Raw genomic sequence first — 16,249 nt, forward strand, 5'->3', positions numbered from 1 at the left:
GGTGGAGAACGCCTCCATCAGTGGAGGGGTGGAGAACGCCTCCATCATTGGAGGCGGGGAGAATGCCTCCATCAGTGGAGGCGGGGTAGAACGCCTCCATCATTGGAGGTGGGGAGAACGCCTCTATCAGTGGAGGGGAAGGAAGCCGGTGGTGCATCGGGAGTGGCCCATGGCAGTTAGAGTGACTTGCCAATGGAATGTGAAGTAACAGGTTTGCAGGTCCCAGGACGGGAGCTGTGGACATGCGGCCCTTCCGTAGTCTGCTCCTGTCCTCACCCACCCCACATTCTCACTTGTCCACCCAGAGAAAGCCTGTCCACGTGACAAAGAACCAGGGATCAGGAGGACAGTGAGTCCCAGGCTGCACGTGCACCCAGGCCTGCCCTGCCCACAGGCACCTTGGGAATATCTTTGTATTACAGAAGTCACTCATTTTTGCAGGGAAGAACAATGTGAACAAGAAATATACAACGAGAAGGAAGATTCTCCTCCCTCCCACCAATGGCCTCTGGCCACTTTGAAGCCAGGCCCAATGATCCCTAACTTGGGAAAACCAAGGACGTGAACTGACACGTCCTTAAACCTGTGGGTGTGTCAGCTGATGTGTATTTCCTCGTGACAGCCCCAACTCTAACCCCAAGCATGAGAGACAATGAGCTCAGGGCTTGGTTTTCTGTGAGTGTGGGCATCAGTGATGGAGAGGACCCAAAGCAAATGGTAATCTCAAGCCAGTTCACTTCGATGTGGGTTTAAGTTATTTTATAAGTTATTATTTGCTTCAGAGTTAGCTTTACAGATTTGCCCAGTGACTGTAACTTCAAGGGGCCACGGGGTCCTCATTTTGGTCTAGGAAGCACAAGTATATTTTTTTTTCCAGGTGAAATGCTGATGCTAGATTACTTTACATCTTCAGGGCCTCAAATTCCAGTGTTATCAGGAGCTGCGTAACTTGCCAAAGTGAGTGCAAGTGTATAAGGCAATGGGGAATGGTGGGGCCCGTGGCAAACTGGAGAATACACACCTTGCTTAAAGACATCAACTTTAAGTAACAACAAAAGCAATAACATCTATATATGATATATCTCTGTGGCTTGTGGCCTGGGAGATTCAGATCCCATATGAACCTGCTAGTTCCTGGCTGACCCCACAGAGAGATGGTCCACGGGGTAAAGAAAAGTAGTGGATGCAATGAGCACTTCTCAGCCCTAGCTGCCCCTTGGAGTCACCCCCACACTGCCACCCAGATCTCTACCATTCCTAGCCTCTGTTTTCTCAAAGGGGATTTTGATACAGAGCCAGGGGAGACCCACTGGACCTGCTGCCAAGCCAGCTCTGCCTCACTTCCCTCACCCCTCCCCATGTGCACAGAACCCTCCAAGTCCACCCTGGGGACACTGTCCCTTTAGCTCTGGGGCATCACCTCTCTCCTCCCTCTCCAACAAGGGAGGCCCTTGTGTGGAACAACCAAGAGGTTCCTACTACTGAGTCAGGATTTAACCAATATAAACCATGGGTGGGCAGGCCGAGGACTCAGAAAAGAGTGACACTGTCCCAAAAGATGAGGAGAACACAAATGTCATGAAACAGATCATGGGCTTTGGAGTCAGGCAGACATGGGTGAGCCCCACTTCATCACTTACCAGCTGTGTGACTTTGGGCAACAACTTAACCTCTCTGAGCCTCAGTTTTCCCATTTTTAAAATGGGAACAATACCTTCTTGGTATTGTTGTTGTGCAGGTTAAATCCGATCATGTATGTGAAGAGCAGTGTCTGGCCAAGAAGAGGACCTCTGCACACAGACTTGGGACAGGATGCTGTAGGTGAGACTTCTCCTTAGTGGTTGCATGACCTCGGGCAAGCTATTTCATGTTTCTGTGCAGAATTTCCTCATCTGCAAGATGGGGTTCACTGATGTTTTCAGAGGGCTGTTGGGAGGATGAAGTGGGATAGCACACGTCAAGGACTTAGACCATGCCTGGACTCCGTAAAGGGCACTCGGCAAGCTCATGGCCATGAGCGTGTTAATTATTTATTAAGTCCATTCTGGCATTGGTGAGCACACATCTCCTGTGCGTGCTGGGCGCCGGGCTGTGCTTCTGGATGTGGAATGGAGAAGTCGGAGCCTGCTTCCTGGTTTTCAGGAGAGCCTGGCCATATTCTCCCCACATCTGTCTGCCTAGTTCCTTTCTCTGATTCCCCTAACCTGGATATTCCATCATTTTCACCTTCTGTCCTATTGTCTGTGACCTCCCCAGACACCTGCCGAGCTGCCTCTGGTGGCCCCGGGCGCTGGTGTGCGTGGGAGGCACCCGGGGCTGCCCTGTGGCTGAGAAGCCCCATTGGTCCCCGCAGAAGGCGAGCACTGAACTGCACTCCGTCCGCTGACCAGCACACACGCCAGGCGGGCTGGGATGAATCACTTCCCGCGCTGTGTCGTCATCCAGGCTCAACACAGAAGCCCTGTGTGCAGCTTTTCTGTATAGCGTTTCTTTCCATTCCATGATTCAGAAAATGCCACTCACTCAGCCATGTGACCCCCCAGTCTTCTGCCAAGGAACTGAGCGCAGAGGGTTGCTGGAAAACCCTTGAAGGACAGGGGAGGGCAGCTGTGTTTGCCAGAAAGCAGTCTGAGCCAAGAAAAGTGCAAGTTGGAATTCCCGAACCATCACTAGGAGAGGAGTACTGGGGAGCTCAGGTATCATGAGACCAGAGACCTGCCCATGAGAGCATTTGTTGGGAGTGCACAGGCCCCCAGTGTGGTTGCGTACGGATCTCCACCCCCCCCACCCCCAGAAAAATGAGATTATTTTGTCTGATTATGAATGTAAAACTTGTTTAGGCAAAAATTCTGATCAATACAGAACACTATAAAAAGGAAAGGACCTATCTCCTATAAGCTATGACCAGACACTGTTTTCATCCATTGAGACACTGGCCATGTGTCCTCAGGCCCAGAACTGCCAGTTTCTGGTCCTTAGAGCTATTGGCCATAGCCTGGGTCTGATCCTGGCTCCCGCCCCAGTCCTGGGACACTGTGCCTCCAAACGCCAGCATTTGGGTTCTAGGCCTAACCTGGCCATGAGCTTGCCGAGTGCCCTTAGGCAAATCACTCTGAGTCCTGTTTTTCTATTCAGTTAAAAAAGGGATAATAATTGGACTGATTTGTTGAGAGGATGAAAGGCCTGAGTGTGTATGAAATGCAAATCCCCCAATCTCTTCAAATATAAGGAAGTGCCGGCCCAATGCCCGTTCCCCTGTTGTGGCTCATTTAGGCTGGTTCAGGATAGTGCTGAACCAGCCCCCCCTGCTCCACGACCTAACTTACTCCACCCTTGTTGACCAAAGGCCTTCTCCAGACACCCTCAGGGTTGGCTCAGAGCAGGGAGGTCTCAGGCTGGGGCCCCCAATCATGGCAGCTTCATGGTGGCACACCTGAACATCGGCCCAGCACTGAGGTGGGCAGGCACCTAGTTCAGGAACATTCAAAGCCCTGTTTTGTCACCAGTTTTGAACCAAGACAGCTCTCTTCCCTCACCTCCCACACAGATGCTCACTCTTGCCAAGACTGGGCTAATCCTCAGTGCCATTCCTGCTCAGAAGCATTCTCTGATTTCAGGAAACTCTGTGGATTCCCCAACTAGTTGTATCAGTTTTACTATGATTTTACTTTACTAAAATGAATTTTAGTAAAGTCCTTAGCATGAGAAGAGGTTGTGTACTTACACCAAGGACAGTAATGACAACATAAGAACATGAGTTTAGCTGTTCCAAACTACTTCTTATATTCATCTCACTACACACCTAAGAACTCGCGTACGGGGATCATCACCTTTCCCACGTTATGGAAGAGTTAAAGAAGGCTCAGGGGACACATGACCCTAAATAGCACAGTATTTCCTCAAGACCCCAGACCCATTTCCCATGCCTCGGTCTCCCTGGCTTCCCTCTAGCAGAGCCAGCTCTGACGTTGTTCCTGCTGGATCCATCTAGTCTGGAGGCAGGAAGCCCCAGGCGGCCAGCAGCCCCTCCCCACTTAGCTCCTCTGGGAGAGTGAATCCCGGTTGACCACAGCAGCCAATCCATCTCTGTACCCTATCTTTCGGCACATGCTCACAGACTGCCCCCATGTGGACTCCAGGGGTGGCAACCTTTCAATCACCTGGGTGTGCATCCTAACCTTTTCCCACGAAAACGATACCGGCCCAGTCCATGTGTCTGGGTATTGACCTCAGTTTCCCCTGATCTGAGGCCCTGCTCCCGCTGTGTGTCCCTCGGCCCCTCCAGGCTCCCCTGAGCCCCGCAGGAGATGGTCCTGGGTTGTCTGCCTCCAGTTCCAGCCCCTCCTCACCCCCAGTCCAAGTTCCTTCTGCCTGCTTCTCCACCAGCAGGGAGGTTCCACTGTCACATGCCTCAGGCCCTGGGCCCGGCCTGACTGCCAGGACCCTCCCTCCTGCCCATTCTAATTTACTTGAAACAAACAGCCATGCCTCCTGACAGGACCCCGGGGCCTCTCATGCTGTACCGCACGTTCTCTTGCTCAGACTGCAGCAAGGACTGCGGATCCAGCGGCCCTCAAAGCCAGGGAGGGAGTGAAGCTGAGAGGCAGGTGGTGGCCATGAAGAGGTGAGACAATGGGCAGGACCAAGAGCTCCGGGGGAAGGCAGAGGCCTGATAGTGGGGGAAGGCAGTGGAGTGATGGAGAAATGGACGTTGGGGTTAACCAGGAGGGGCCCGTGTGGCCCTCACACCTCTGGCCGCTCAGGGGCTGCCCAGAGTATCATAATAATAATACGTTGTAATAATCATAACCACCGTGATAATGGCAGGTGATACACAGTGAGCACTTAGTGTATGCTCGGTATGGGGCTAACATGCCTTACCTGTGTCACTTCATTTGTTCCTCAGAGTCACCTGCCCACACAGATGTTATTATCATCCTTCCTGTTAGCGATGAGGCGGCGGCAGCTTGAATTGGTTCAACAACTTGCCCAAAGGCATTATTTCATAAGGGGAAGATATGGGATGAGAATCCAGGCTGTCTGAGTTCGCGTTCCACTCTCCCTAACTTCTGTAAGATCTGCTTCTAGAAAAAAACGAGAACAAAGATATAATCCACCCTGCCCAGAAGGTGGCTCAGGAGTATCAGGTTTGTGGAGGAAAGCGGAATGTGTTACAGATGTGTGAGCATTTATCCAGCTTCAGTACGAGGAATCCCTGGGATCCCAGGGTCTGGGAGGCTCTCCGGGGGTCTTGCTAATGGGGGCGGGGGGGCAGTGGGAGGGGCCTCCTGGGAGCAGCCAGACCAGGCCACACCACCCTCCCATCCACACACCCGAACATTCGAGCATTCGTACCTGGGATACGAGGAGGAGGAAGTCCAGTATATTATGCCAGGACTGGCTGGTGAGGAGCAGGGAAGAATAAATGGCAAATTCATAAACTGGGTTTTTAAAGTATGTATTTTATAGTAGGATTTTAGTGACAAATATCCACTAGGAAAATATAGCTTAGTTTGGCTTCCAACAAGGTATGTTAATTCAAACAATTTAATTCCAGGACAGGCCTCAGGGTTTAAGTGCTTACGTTAAGCAGGTCAGTGGAATGTGAGCCAGGTCATCATCTGGGTGGGCTCCTCTGTTCCCTCACGGGCAGTGTAGACAAGTAGATTGAAACTCACTTTCACGTTATCTTGTGCAAAACATAGGTTGCAAAACTGCTGCAAATAAGTGTTGCAAAGGCAGAAGGGGAAACATTTAGACATGTGGCTCTTTAATCTTTCTGACTGGACTCATGATAAGAAACATTTCGATTCACAGCCAAGTGCCCACACACACCCACAGGTGCACCCAATGAAAACAAATGTCCCTGAAACGCTCTTTAGCCATACTACATGAAACGCACCTGATATTTTTTATTTTATTCCATTTCATTTAAATAAAATGCAATTTGAGATGATTGTTTTCATGACCCCTAATGGGTGGCAACTCACAAAAAAACTAGCTGACCATACTGACAGCAAGAAAAAGGAACAGACTGGAGAGTTTGTCTGTCTTGAGTCCCCTTGGGATAGCAATGTCCCCAGACCAGAGGCTCTGCCCTCCCGTTAGTCCTAGCGGGGACTCTACACCCTTGGATCTTTGGGAAACACAGACACTGTGACAAACACTGGGACTCTGAGCAGACAGGGGAGGAGGTTCCAGGGGAGAAGGCAGAGGTGCCCCTCCAAAGTCAATATTTAATTGGGATTCATTCGGAGCGCCTGGGTGGCTCAGTCAGTTAAGCGTCTGCCTTCGGCTCAGGTCATGATCTCAGGGTCCTGGGATCGAGCCCCGCATCGAGCCCTGCATCGGGCTCCCTGCTCAGGGGGGAACCTGCTTCTCCCTCTGCCTCTGCCGCTCCCTCTCTGCTCATGCTCTGTCTCCAGCTTTCTCTCTTTCAGTAAATAAATAAATAAATAAATAAATAAATAAAATAAAATCTTAAAAAAATAATTGGGATTCATTTAGCCATAAAATGACCTTCAGGGAGGGGGTCACAGGCTGAATGAGGGTGGTGAATGGGATAGAGGGCAGTTAAAGGCAAAATGCTCCCCGAAGTAGTTTTGGACATTGTTGTGTGATCTGCACAAAGGCGGGGGAAGAGCCAGTGGTTAAGAACTGAGACTCAGGAGCCAGCCTTCTAATCCTGCCTGTGTCCTCTCAGCTGTGCGACTGGGGGGAGGGGGCTTGCCTCTATGCCTCAATTTCCTCATCTAGAAAATGGGGACATCATAATATTTAGTCCTTAAGGCTGTGACCTATCAACATCCTGGCTGATGCTAAACAAGAAGGCGGCTGACGGGCGCACACAAATTAGGCTCCAACTCCTGCCGGGAAGGTCAGGGTGGGGCGGCGCGTAAGGCTCAGAACAGCTCCTGTTGAGTGGTGTATAAGGGGCGACGCGTGTTCAAACCCCAGAGCTGCTCCTTGGCAGCAGAGGCAGCTGCTTCAGGGGAGGTCAAAGGTGGGATTCCAAACACTTCCAAAGTTGGGGTTGGGAGTGGGTGCTCACGGTCAATAGCACTCAGTCAGTTCATACTGAGAGCCACCATTATGTAACTCCTACTTCTTGCTGGCCACCTGTTTGCTGCATCTATCTGCGAGACCCGAGTTCACTGCCTGCCAGCCCTCAGCCCTGCCCTGCTCAGCTGCTCTCCAGCTCCCCAGTTCTTGGAGCCCCTGGGAGGCAAGCACGGGGTGGAGCCAGGCCATGGGAAAGGCCTCGGGGTGCAGAATTCCCAGCCTCAGTGCGCATCCAGGCTTCCTGCACAATCTTTGCAAAGCCCAGAGGTAAAGATCCCTTGAGTGCTGTGTATCTCACTGATAAGATTCTAGGGCTCAAATTGTGGGGCAGGTCCGTGGCTTCCTTCCACTCTGCATAAGGTGTCTGTGTGTGGGGGGGGGGCGATGTAGGCGCCTGGGGACTCAGGTGCCACTTAGTAACCCCAACATCACACACCGTCCCTGGCACAATGTCTGGAATGAACCAATAAAGGAAAGGACGGATGAGTTTCCTACTCTCCAGCCCCACTGGCATTGCTTAGTCAGGGCCTTGGCCTCTCTCACCTGCACTAACTGGGCTCCCTCCCACCGGCGCGATCCATATTCCATATTCCACACTTTTGCTAGAATGATCTTTTTAAAGTGCAAATGTGATCATGTTACCTTTCTTCCTCCCTATATGACACCCCTGCTTAAACCCTTGGCTGGCATCCCAGGGCCTAGGATGCATTTCGAAGTCCCTTCACCGCATAGCCTCAGCTCACCTCTTCGGCTGCACCTTTCCCCAGCCCTAAGCACCCTGCGCTCCCGCTGGTGTTAACACACGCCTTGCCTCCTGATTGCTCAATACAGCCTCAAGCTTTCACGCCTTTGTCCACACAATTCCGCATGCCTGGCAGGTTACGGCCCTGCCGGCAGGCTGGCCCCATTGTAGAGAATTGCAATGCTGTGTGGAAGCACCGTGTGCTCTCGGAAGCTTCCCCGCCTCTGTAGTCCCAGGAGCTCCGGGCTCCCACAATTGTCTCACCTTGACCGTTCCTGCGAGCAGCCCCACAGGCTTGACTGGCTTCCCGGCTCCGGCCACTGGAGAGCAGTGCAGTGCAGACGCGCGTCAGGCCTGGCCGCAGCCTGAGGCTGCTGAGCGCTGGGGTCACCAGAGGCTGACCCTGCTCTCCTATCCCTACGCGCCTCAATGCTGGGGCTTTGCCATACCTCCTGGAACGTTACACAGCCCCTTTGTGGGGCTCCTGGCCTCTGCCGCCCACCTTTGTCCTTTATGCACAGGCCTGCCCCAGCTTCCTTCCTTAACTAGTATTTTTATCACCTTTCCTTTTTTCCACCGCATCCCGCCCTTCCTCAAGAACATTCAGGCGCTCCTATTGTTTCCATATTAACTCCAAACATCTCATTTGGAGTTTCCTTTGTTTATTGAAGTGTTGCCACTTCAATAACAATGAAAAATGAAAGAAAAATAATTCGTAAGTCCGTTCCATGATTTTCTTATGTTTTGCTCCCTCTTATTCTTTGTGTGTGTGTATGTGTGTGTATGTGCGTGTGTATTTGTGGCTGTGTTCAGAGAATTGATACAAACTTGAGTTTGACAATTTTGGCTTATTTTGAAATTGTAGACAATTTTTCAAATTACCATTCGGCTTTATAATCTGCATCACTATGAAGGAATGTCAGCTTGGGTCTCCAGGCTGTGCTCTCCAGCCCACCATTCAACCCACGGCAGTCTCCATTGTGAGGCTGGTCAGAGCCCGTCCTCAGAATTTGTGTGGAACACATGGGGGGCTCCCAAACCTGGCTGATCACCAAAATCACAAGTGTGTCCATGGGACTTGGAAAACGCCTCAGCCCAGGTCCCATGGTGATTCAGATCAAGGAGGGCTGGGACAGGGCCTGTGTATCAGTCAGGATCCCATAGGTTCTGCTACAGTAACAACCCCCACCTCTCCTGACTTGACAGAAGGAAAGTTTCCTGCTTGCTTGCTCATTTCAAATGATCACCTTGGGTTAGTGAGGAACTCTCGCATGACGTCCTCATCACAGGTTCCAGGCTGACGGAGCGGCCACCATCTGGAGTGTGTCTGACCTCTGTGATGGGGGCAGAGAGGGGGAAGATGGCGAATTACGAGCTGGCTTTTCACACCACTTCCAGCCTGAAGTGACACTCATCACTGCTGCTTGCCTGGCTTTGGCCACCGACTCCACCATGGTGGGGAGTGCAGTCCTGTATGAGGCTCCCCAGAAGGTCCCGAACCTCTGTGTTTCAGAAAGCACTACAGTTTGGGGAAATGTGGGACCAGGGAGCTCCAGAGGAAGATCCTGGTGACATCCTTTAGCACAGAGTCATCACATCTCTGACTGGGTCTCCACACTCGCCAGGGCACCCAGGACAGGGAGCAGTGAGGGTGAGGGTGAGGCCTGACAACCTACCTTAGAGTGCTCTTGTGCAAACAGCAGGAACTCAGCCCGGTTAATGAGCTGATGGGAAAGGATATCGGGTGATTCAGAGAACTGACTAGAAGCCCGGCAAACCCGGTTCAGGGGAATGGGCCGAGCACCCTGAGGGGAAGTCTGGCAGCTGAGAGCCCAGTCACAGACACTCAGGCTGGCCAGGACGCCAGTGTAGGTGCCGCGCCCAGTGCCGTGGACGGCTGACTCCTGACCTCACCACCGCGGCTACACATCGCTTCTAGCCGCCTGTCTGTCCCTTGAGGTCCAAGCCCAGAGCAGGAGCACCCCATGGGCTGAGCCTGGGTCACACACAGGCCTAGAGGTCTGTCTGCCCCTCCCTAAGACCACACACCGGTGGACACCCCAACTGGGAAGGGAGCTCTAATGTGGGCAGGCAAAAATCAACAGACATTGTCTACTGAGATTCACCTGCTCCTTCTCCAAAATGAACTTATCTGGGGATGCCGGGGGGGCTCAGTCGGGTAAGCGTCTGCCTTCAGCTCAGGTCATGATTCCAGGGTCCTCAGATCGAATCCCGCATCGGGCTCCCTGCTCAGCAGGAAGCCTGCTTCTCGCTCTGCGTCTGCCGCTCCCCCCTGCTCGTGCTCTCTCTCTCTCTCTGACAAATAAATAAATAAAATCTTAAAAAACAAAAACAAAAAAACCCAAATGAACTCATCTGGAAGACATTCAGGGGTTCACTTGATTCTCTAAGGAGCCCTTTCACTGCTTTTTTCAGGGGGAGTAAAAAGAGAGAGGTGTGCATTTGCTTTACCATCTCTGCGTTGGTTCCACAGAAACCACAGCACCCACCCAGCAGAACCACGCTGACTGGCTTGGGTGTGGATGCTCCTCTGTTCGCCCAGCAGGATGGAGCTGGGAAGCAGGAAGGAAGGAGCACAACAACACGGCTCCATCATATGCCTTCACAGAACAGACAGAACAGTCTGTCAGCAAGAGTCAAGGTTTCAGTGAAAACAGGGTGTGGGGGCGCCTGGGTGGCTCAGTCGTTACCCATCTGCCTTCAGCTCAGGTCATGATCCCGGGGTCCTGGGATCGAATCCGCACAAGCCCCTGTTCCCTGAGCAGGGAGCCTGCTTCTCCCTCTCCCTGTACCACTCCACCCAGCTTGTGCTCTCTCTTGCTACCTGTCTCTCTCAAAGAAGTAAAACAAATCTTTTTTAAAAAAAGAAAACAAGGGGTGAAGTAACCTATGTAGGACTTAAAATGGTTGGGTGAACAGGCATGGCTGTTAGTCATCAATGTGGCTGCTAATCATGTTATTTTGACCCATTTTTAGCAACAGCCTTTCCTCACTGCCTGGGGCCCACATGGACACCCATGATCCAGACACGGTTGCTGGGGGAGGAGGCCTTGGTCCTGCTTAGGAGAGCAGCTCCAGAGATGGGAGAAGGAAAACAATATGAGTGTCATAGCTTTTCCTAAAACAGTGGCTCATAAACAGGACTGCACAGCCCCGGGGAGCCCGTGGGGTCCCATGTGGGTACAGGCCGGAGTAGAGAGCCACCAGTTAAAATACAGGATACTCAGTTAAATTTGAATATCAGATAAACAAAAAAATAATAATAATTTTTTTAGCGTAAGTATGTCCCATGCAGTTTGGGGATATACTTATACTTTAAAAATTATTTATTTTTCTGAAATTCAAACTTAACTGGAGGTCCCATATTTTTACTTGCTAAACCTGGCAACCTTCTTAGGTGTGCTGCTTTTCTTTTATTTACTTTGGGGCTTAGGTTAGATTTTTTTGCAATCAAGATTTTTGCTGCCAAAAGCACAAAAGTTTTGAAAGTCGTGGCTAGCTCTTCATGTTTTTTTTTCCACATTGAAAAACTTAGGTGTAGTGAATGTTTCAGTCATTCTTTCACCCCATACACATGTGTGGAGCCCGTCTGACAGCGCAGGTCCCGCTGCAGACGATGGGGCCAAAATAAGACAGAGCCGCTGCCCTCCAAGAAGTCTCCCAAGTCACTGAGGAAGACAGAGCGCCAGCCACACCGACCTCACGTGGCCGGAAGTGCAAGGTGCAGAGAGGGAGTTAACACCACGCAGGTCTTGGCAGAACAGTGAAGAGGAAAGCAGAGCAGTAAAGAGACGCTAACCAGGCTTTGCCGCCGGCACTCTGGCCTCCACAGGTGCGGGGGTTGAAGCTGATGCGCACAGAATGTGGGGAGACACTGATCCTCTTGGACTTTCTTTTTCCTCTACCTTACAGTTTAATCATGACTCGGTTAAGACTGATGCAATAGTAAAGCAATCATTTTGTGTTTGGTTGGCTTAAGAAAATATGACCCTGGCAAGATATTTCCGAGGGACGTCTTTAGGATTGAACACCAGGGTCCAGCCCAAGGCCTGCTGGTTTGGGCTGGAGAGGACATGGTCCAGGAGCCACCTTCAGCCATGTCCTTGAGACTCTGTCCCAGCCCTTACCGGTGATAAGAACGTGGCCGAGAGAAATGAAGAGATTCTGAAGGAAGAGAAACGTTCAAAGGGCAAAACTGCTCTTCACCTTATTAACTCCTAAGTAAACACCTCGGCCCCGAGTGTAGGTGAGCAAGCTGGAAGGAACCGAAGTCTGTGAAGGGCAGAGCTGCTCTCTAGCGCCCAAGGAAACAGCAAGGGCAAAACGAGAGTTCTGTTATTGTGAACACCCCTTGTTGTCTTTTTTTTTTTAATCATTAGAGAAAATTATTTCCTTTCCAGAAGAGTCTCTTTTCTGGGAACTGGGCCTGGCTTTCAGTGAGTGTGGCAGTCTTTCCGCACCCGGTCCTGGAGTGGGCACCCGCAGGAGGGTGTCCGAGGGGCTCACGGTGGACCCAGGAGACTCGGCCGTGGAGCCTGCTCGCACTCGGCTGGGAAGGCGTGACTTCTCCAGCATGGGGTCGGCAGCAGCGTGGGCTGTGGGAACAAGGCCCAGAGACGGGGCTGTGGGGGGCCAGCACAACCCCACATAGCCCAGCGACGCGCAAGCCGACCACAAGTGTGTGGAAAGCTCCACCGGGAGCTAGAAATAGCACTCCGCCCTTTGTCCCTGACCAGCTGAGGCAACTGCCTGGCGGGGGTGAAATCGACCACAGGCCCCCTTGTTCCTCTCTCCCCACATCGTCCCTCTCTGTCCCTGCCCCCCCGACCTTAGCTCCCAGCCCGTGGACCCCGCGGACGGCGGCACGCAGGCCCACGTCGGCCATGTGGGCCAAGGTGGTTTCTCCAGCCGCTGGAATGTGCTGTTAACGATCGCAGCACAGCTGTCTCCTCCCCGGCCTTGGCACCGCCGCCCCGAGCCCTCCCCAGGGGCGCTGACCCTGACCCGGGGCTGCGCGGAAACGTCTGGCTTCGTCCTGGTGGCAACCTCAGTGTCAGACACACGCGTCTAGGGTTTTGAAAACCTCATCCACCGGGCCCCACGGTAAGAAGGACCGCGCATCTCACGCCGCCTCCCGTGTGCACCTTAGGTACGGGGCAGTTTCCATGCATGGCCGTCTGTGGCTCCCGGCTTTCAGGCTTCCCCAGGGCTCGGCTAATGGGAAACCCTGGCAGGAGGTGGAAGGAGGGAGAGGAGTGAAAAAGTATTTATTCCCTGGAGGTCAGCACAGGCTGGCTGGCAACGCCCCTGGCTGATGATCGCAGCTCCCGTCTGCACCCTCTCTACATCTCTCTGTTTCCAAGTTCTAGAAGTGCCTTCCTCCTTCAAGCCTCGAGCCTCGGGGTGCTAACGAAGCTCTGCGTTCCTGGACCTGGCTCTGCCCGACCTCTTGTGATTTCCTACAGCCTGCCCACATCACTGTAAATAGTCCCTCTTATAAATCCCCTTTAAATGACCCACTTCGAAAGTGCCATCTTTCTATTGCCATACCCCGTAGTGTGTGTTTGTGTGTGTGTGTGTGTGTGTATTATATGTATCTACATACACACAGAAATGCAAAAGTCTTCGGAAGTAACATTCACCCTTACTCCCCGTGACACACTCTGATGTGTGTGATTCTATTCTAATTGTTAAAAATGCTCATCCCACCTACTAAACTAATTCCATGGCCCACTTCTGGGTCTCCCCCTTCCCACCCCACCCCCATGGTTTGAAAAGCATTGCTTAGGACCAGCCCAGTGGGACAGCTCTTGGCTGTCCAGGACGCAGTGTCTAGCAGAAGTCAGCATGGAACATGCCATGGGGGGCATCAGGTGACTGCAGAATGGGTGTCATGTGGGACTCCCCTTGGCAAAGGCTAGACTCCCCTATGGAGATAGTTCCTTTCTGTGGTCTCCACATTCCGATGCTGGGTTTCCACTTTGCAGGCTCGAAACCCGAGTTCGTCGGAAGCCTGCGGGATGGATGTGTTCAGGGGTGACTCACTACAACACGAGTGTGAACCCCAGTGCTGACTCAGCCACTCACAGTGAGGATACAGCCACGAGTGGGCTGATGAACCACGTCCACCCATCAGCACCCTTTCTTTGGTGGGGAAGTCTCTCCAGAAAGCCAGACTATCATCAGAAGGGATTTGGCCCGAGAGCAAGGGAGGCCTTAGGCGTCGGAGCACACTTGGGCGGCCTGAGCATCTGCTCTCTGGGATGTCTGTCTCACCGCCTCTCCTTTGTCCCCACTCTCTGGCCGACCCACGCCCTCTGGCTGACCCATTAACTTTCTTGTTCTGTTCCCTTCTACATCTGACAATTGAAGCTTCTTACTTCAATTCTTGGTGGCCGTGGCTGGGGGTGGCTGTGTCCACCGTGGCCTCCCATGGCTGCTCAACAGGTAGCCAGCACGTGTGTTTGGGGAGCAGTAGAACCTCCCTCTGCTTCATCTTCCAAGTAGTCCAGAGATGTGTGGTCAGCGTCTAGCCAATCAGCAATAACTGTAAATGCATATTTCTTTTGAGTGCTTTGTAGGAAGTGGGGTAGGATGCTGAGCGTCTTATTGGCACAATCGTTCCTCTCCTACAACAAGCTGATGAGATAGTACCAGTTTCCCCATTTTGTACAAAAGGAGACTGAGGCTCAGATAGGGCAGGTGACTTTTTCCAGGTCATAAGCCAGTTGCTGGGTGGCCCTAGAAGCTGTCTATGAATATACATGTGTTCTCTGGAAGGACAGAATGTTCTCCCTCCCCATAAGCTCTCACTCCCTAAAGGCAGGCCTGCGCCCCCTTCAGTAACTTCCCTCCCCACCCTGCTAGCCACCTGCAATGCTGAGGGCGGGGTGCCCTGTCATCTGTGCTTGCTGACAGACGTGGTCCTGGGATCAGCCTCTTGTCAGAGGGAGGGCCAGTGGGAGCCTCAGACCACAGGGAAGTTGACTCCATGAACCGTGGCCGGTGACTCAGCTGCCTGGCTGATGGACGGTGGATGGACGTCAGTCCTCACTCCGTGGCCCTTCCCTTTTCTCCCCAAATAATAACACATCCTGGCTCTGTGATCTGGTTACCATAGGAACTGGAAAACATTTGATAATGTGGGGCCTCTGGGATGGGTGGGCCGAGTAGGTCCTGATAAAAACAACCCTTTCCTGCCCCTTCACCCCGAATCCCAGGCATCTCACCTACTTGGAACAGATCAGGTAATAGTCAGGGGCAATTACACCACCATCTGGATTGAATGACCTTGTCCGAACCAGGAAGTCCAGGAGGTCACAAGTCTGTGTGCCCATGGGATCTGGCCCAAATTCCTGCTGGAAGCAGTCGGATCTCAAGCACCCCTGTCCGCTTGGCAGACTATCACACGATGTGCCCCCACACTACATGCACGGGCCCCGTCCTGGACTGTGGGGAACCTGAAGGAGGGAGACACTGGCCCCGTGCTCAGAGAACTCCTAGACAGGGCTAGACAGGGTTGTCAGGTCCCAGGGCACATCAGAAACCACCAGGAAACAGTGAGAAAGGGGGCTGGGGAGGGGGCTTCTGGGAGGAGATGGGGTTCAGTGGAATGAACCAGAACTCTCCATTCCCAACAAACCCTGAGTGTGGGGCCATGCTCATTTGCTTATACATGAGGGGTCACGGATGACTGCTGGGGCCAGGGGACCGGATTCTCGTCCAGGCTCAGGCACCTGTGCCTTCTCGGGCTCTGGCTTTCCAATCCTCCTGTCCTCCCCATCACTGGTTCAAGGCTCACTGGGCCCCCTCCGTGTAGGGTGCTCGGCTCAGACAGCTTGACAACGATGTCCCACCCTCCCCTAAGATTGAACAGGTCCACATCCAAACTCATCCCCGCTGACCCCCTGCCCAACCCTGCCTCTTCCCTAAAGCACCAACATTATCCCATTATCCCAGCCATTCTCCATATCCTGACCATTGCCAATGTCTGGTGAAGGAGATTCACCAGACATTGGCAATGGTCAGGATATGGAGATATCCTCCTTTCCAGCCTCACCTCCCAATGTGCTCTCTCTCTCTCTCTCTCTCCCCCCCACACACACACACACGCACACACACGTGCACATGCACACACACCACACCAGCCTGCTAGTCTGTTTCTTGGCCTTTAATAGCACTGCCCCATTCTTCGTAGTGACTCCTCTGCCTGAGACCCCCGCTCCCCCCAACTCAGGGAACCCCACCCTTCCCCAAGGCCCCAAGCCCCACTCAGATGTCTTCCCAGCCCCAGCCCACACCCCAGGTCCAGGGCAGAGTTCATCACTACTTCCTCTGTACACCCACATGACTCCAGCACTTTCCATCCCGAGCAGAAAGTCTTGTTTCCCGCCTCCTCTCCTGGCCTGCGATACGCTGGTGCTA

Source organism: Neomonachus schauinslandi, chromosome 6 (genome assembly GCF_002201575.2).
Source record: "Neomonachus schauinslandi chromosome 6, ASM220157v2, whole genome shotgun sequence".
NCBI lineage: Eukaryota > Metazoa > Chordata > Mammalia > Carnivora > Phocidae > Neomonachus > Neomonachus schauinslandi.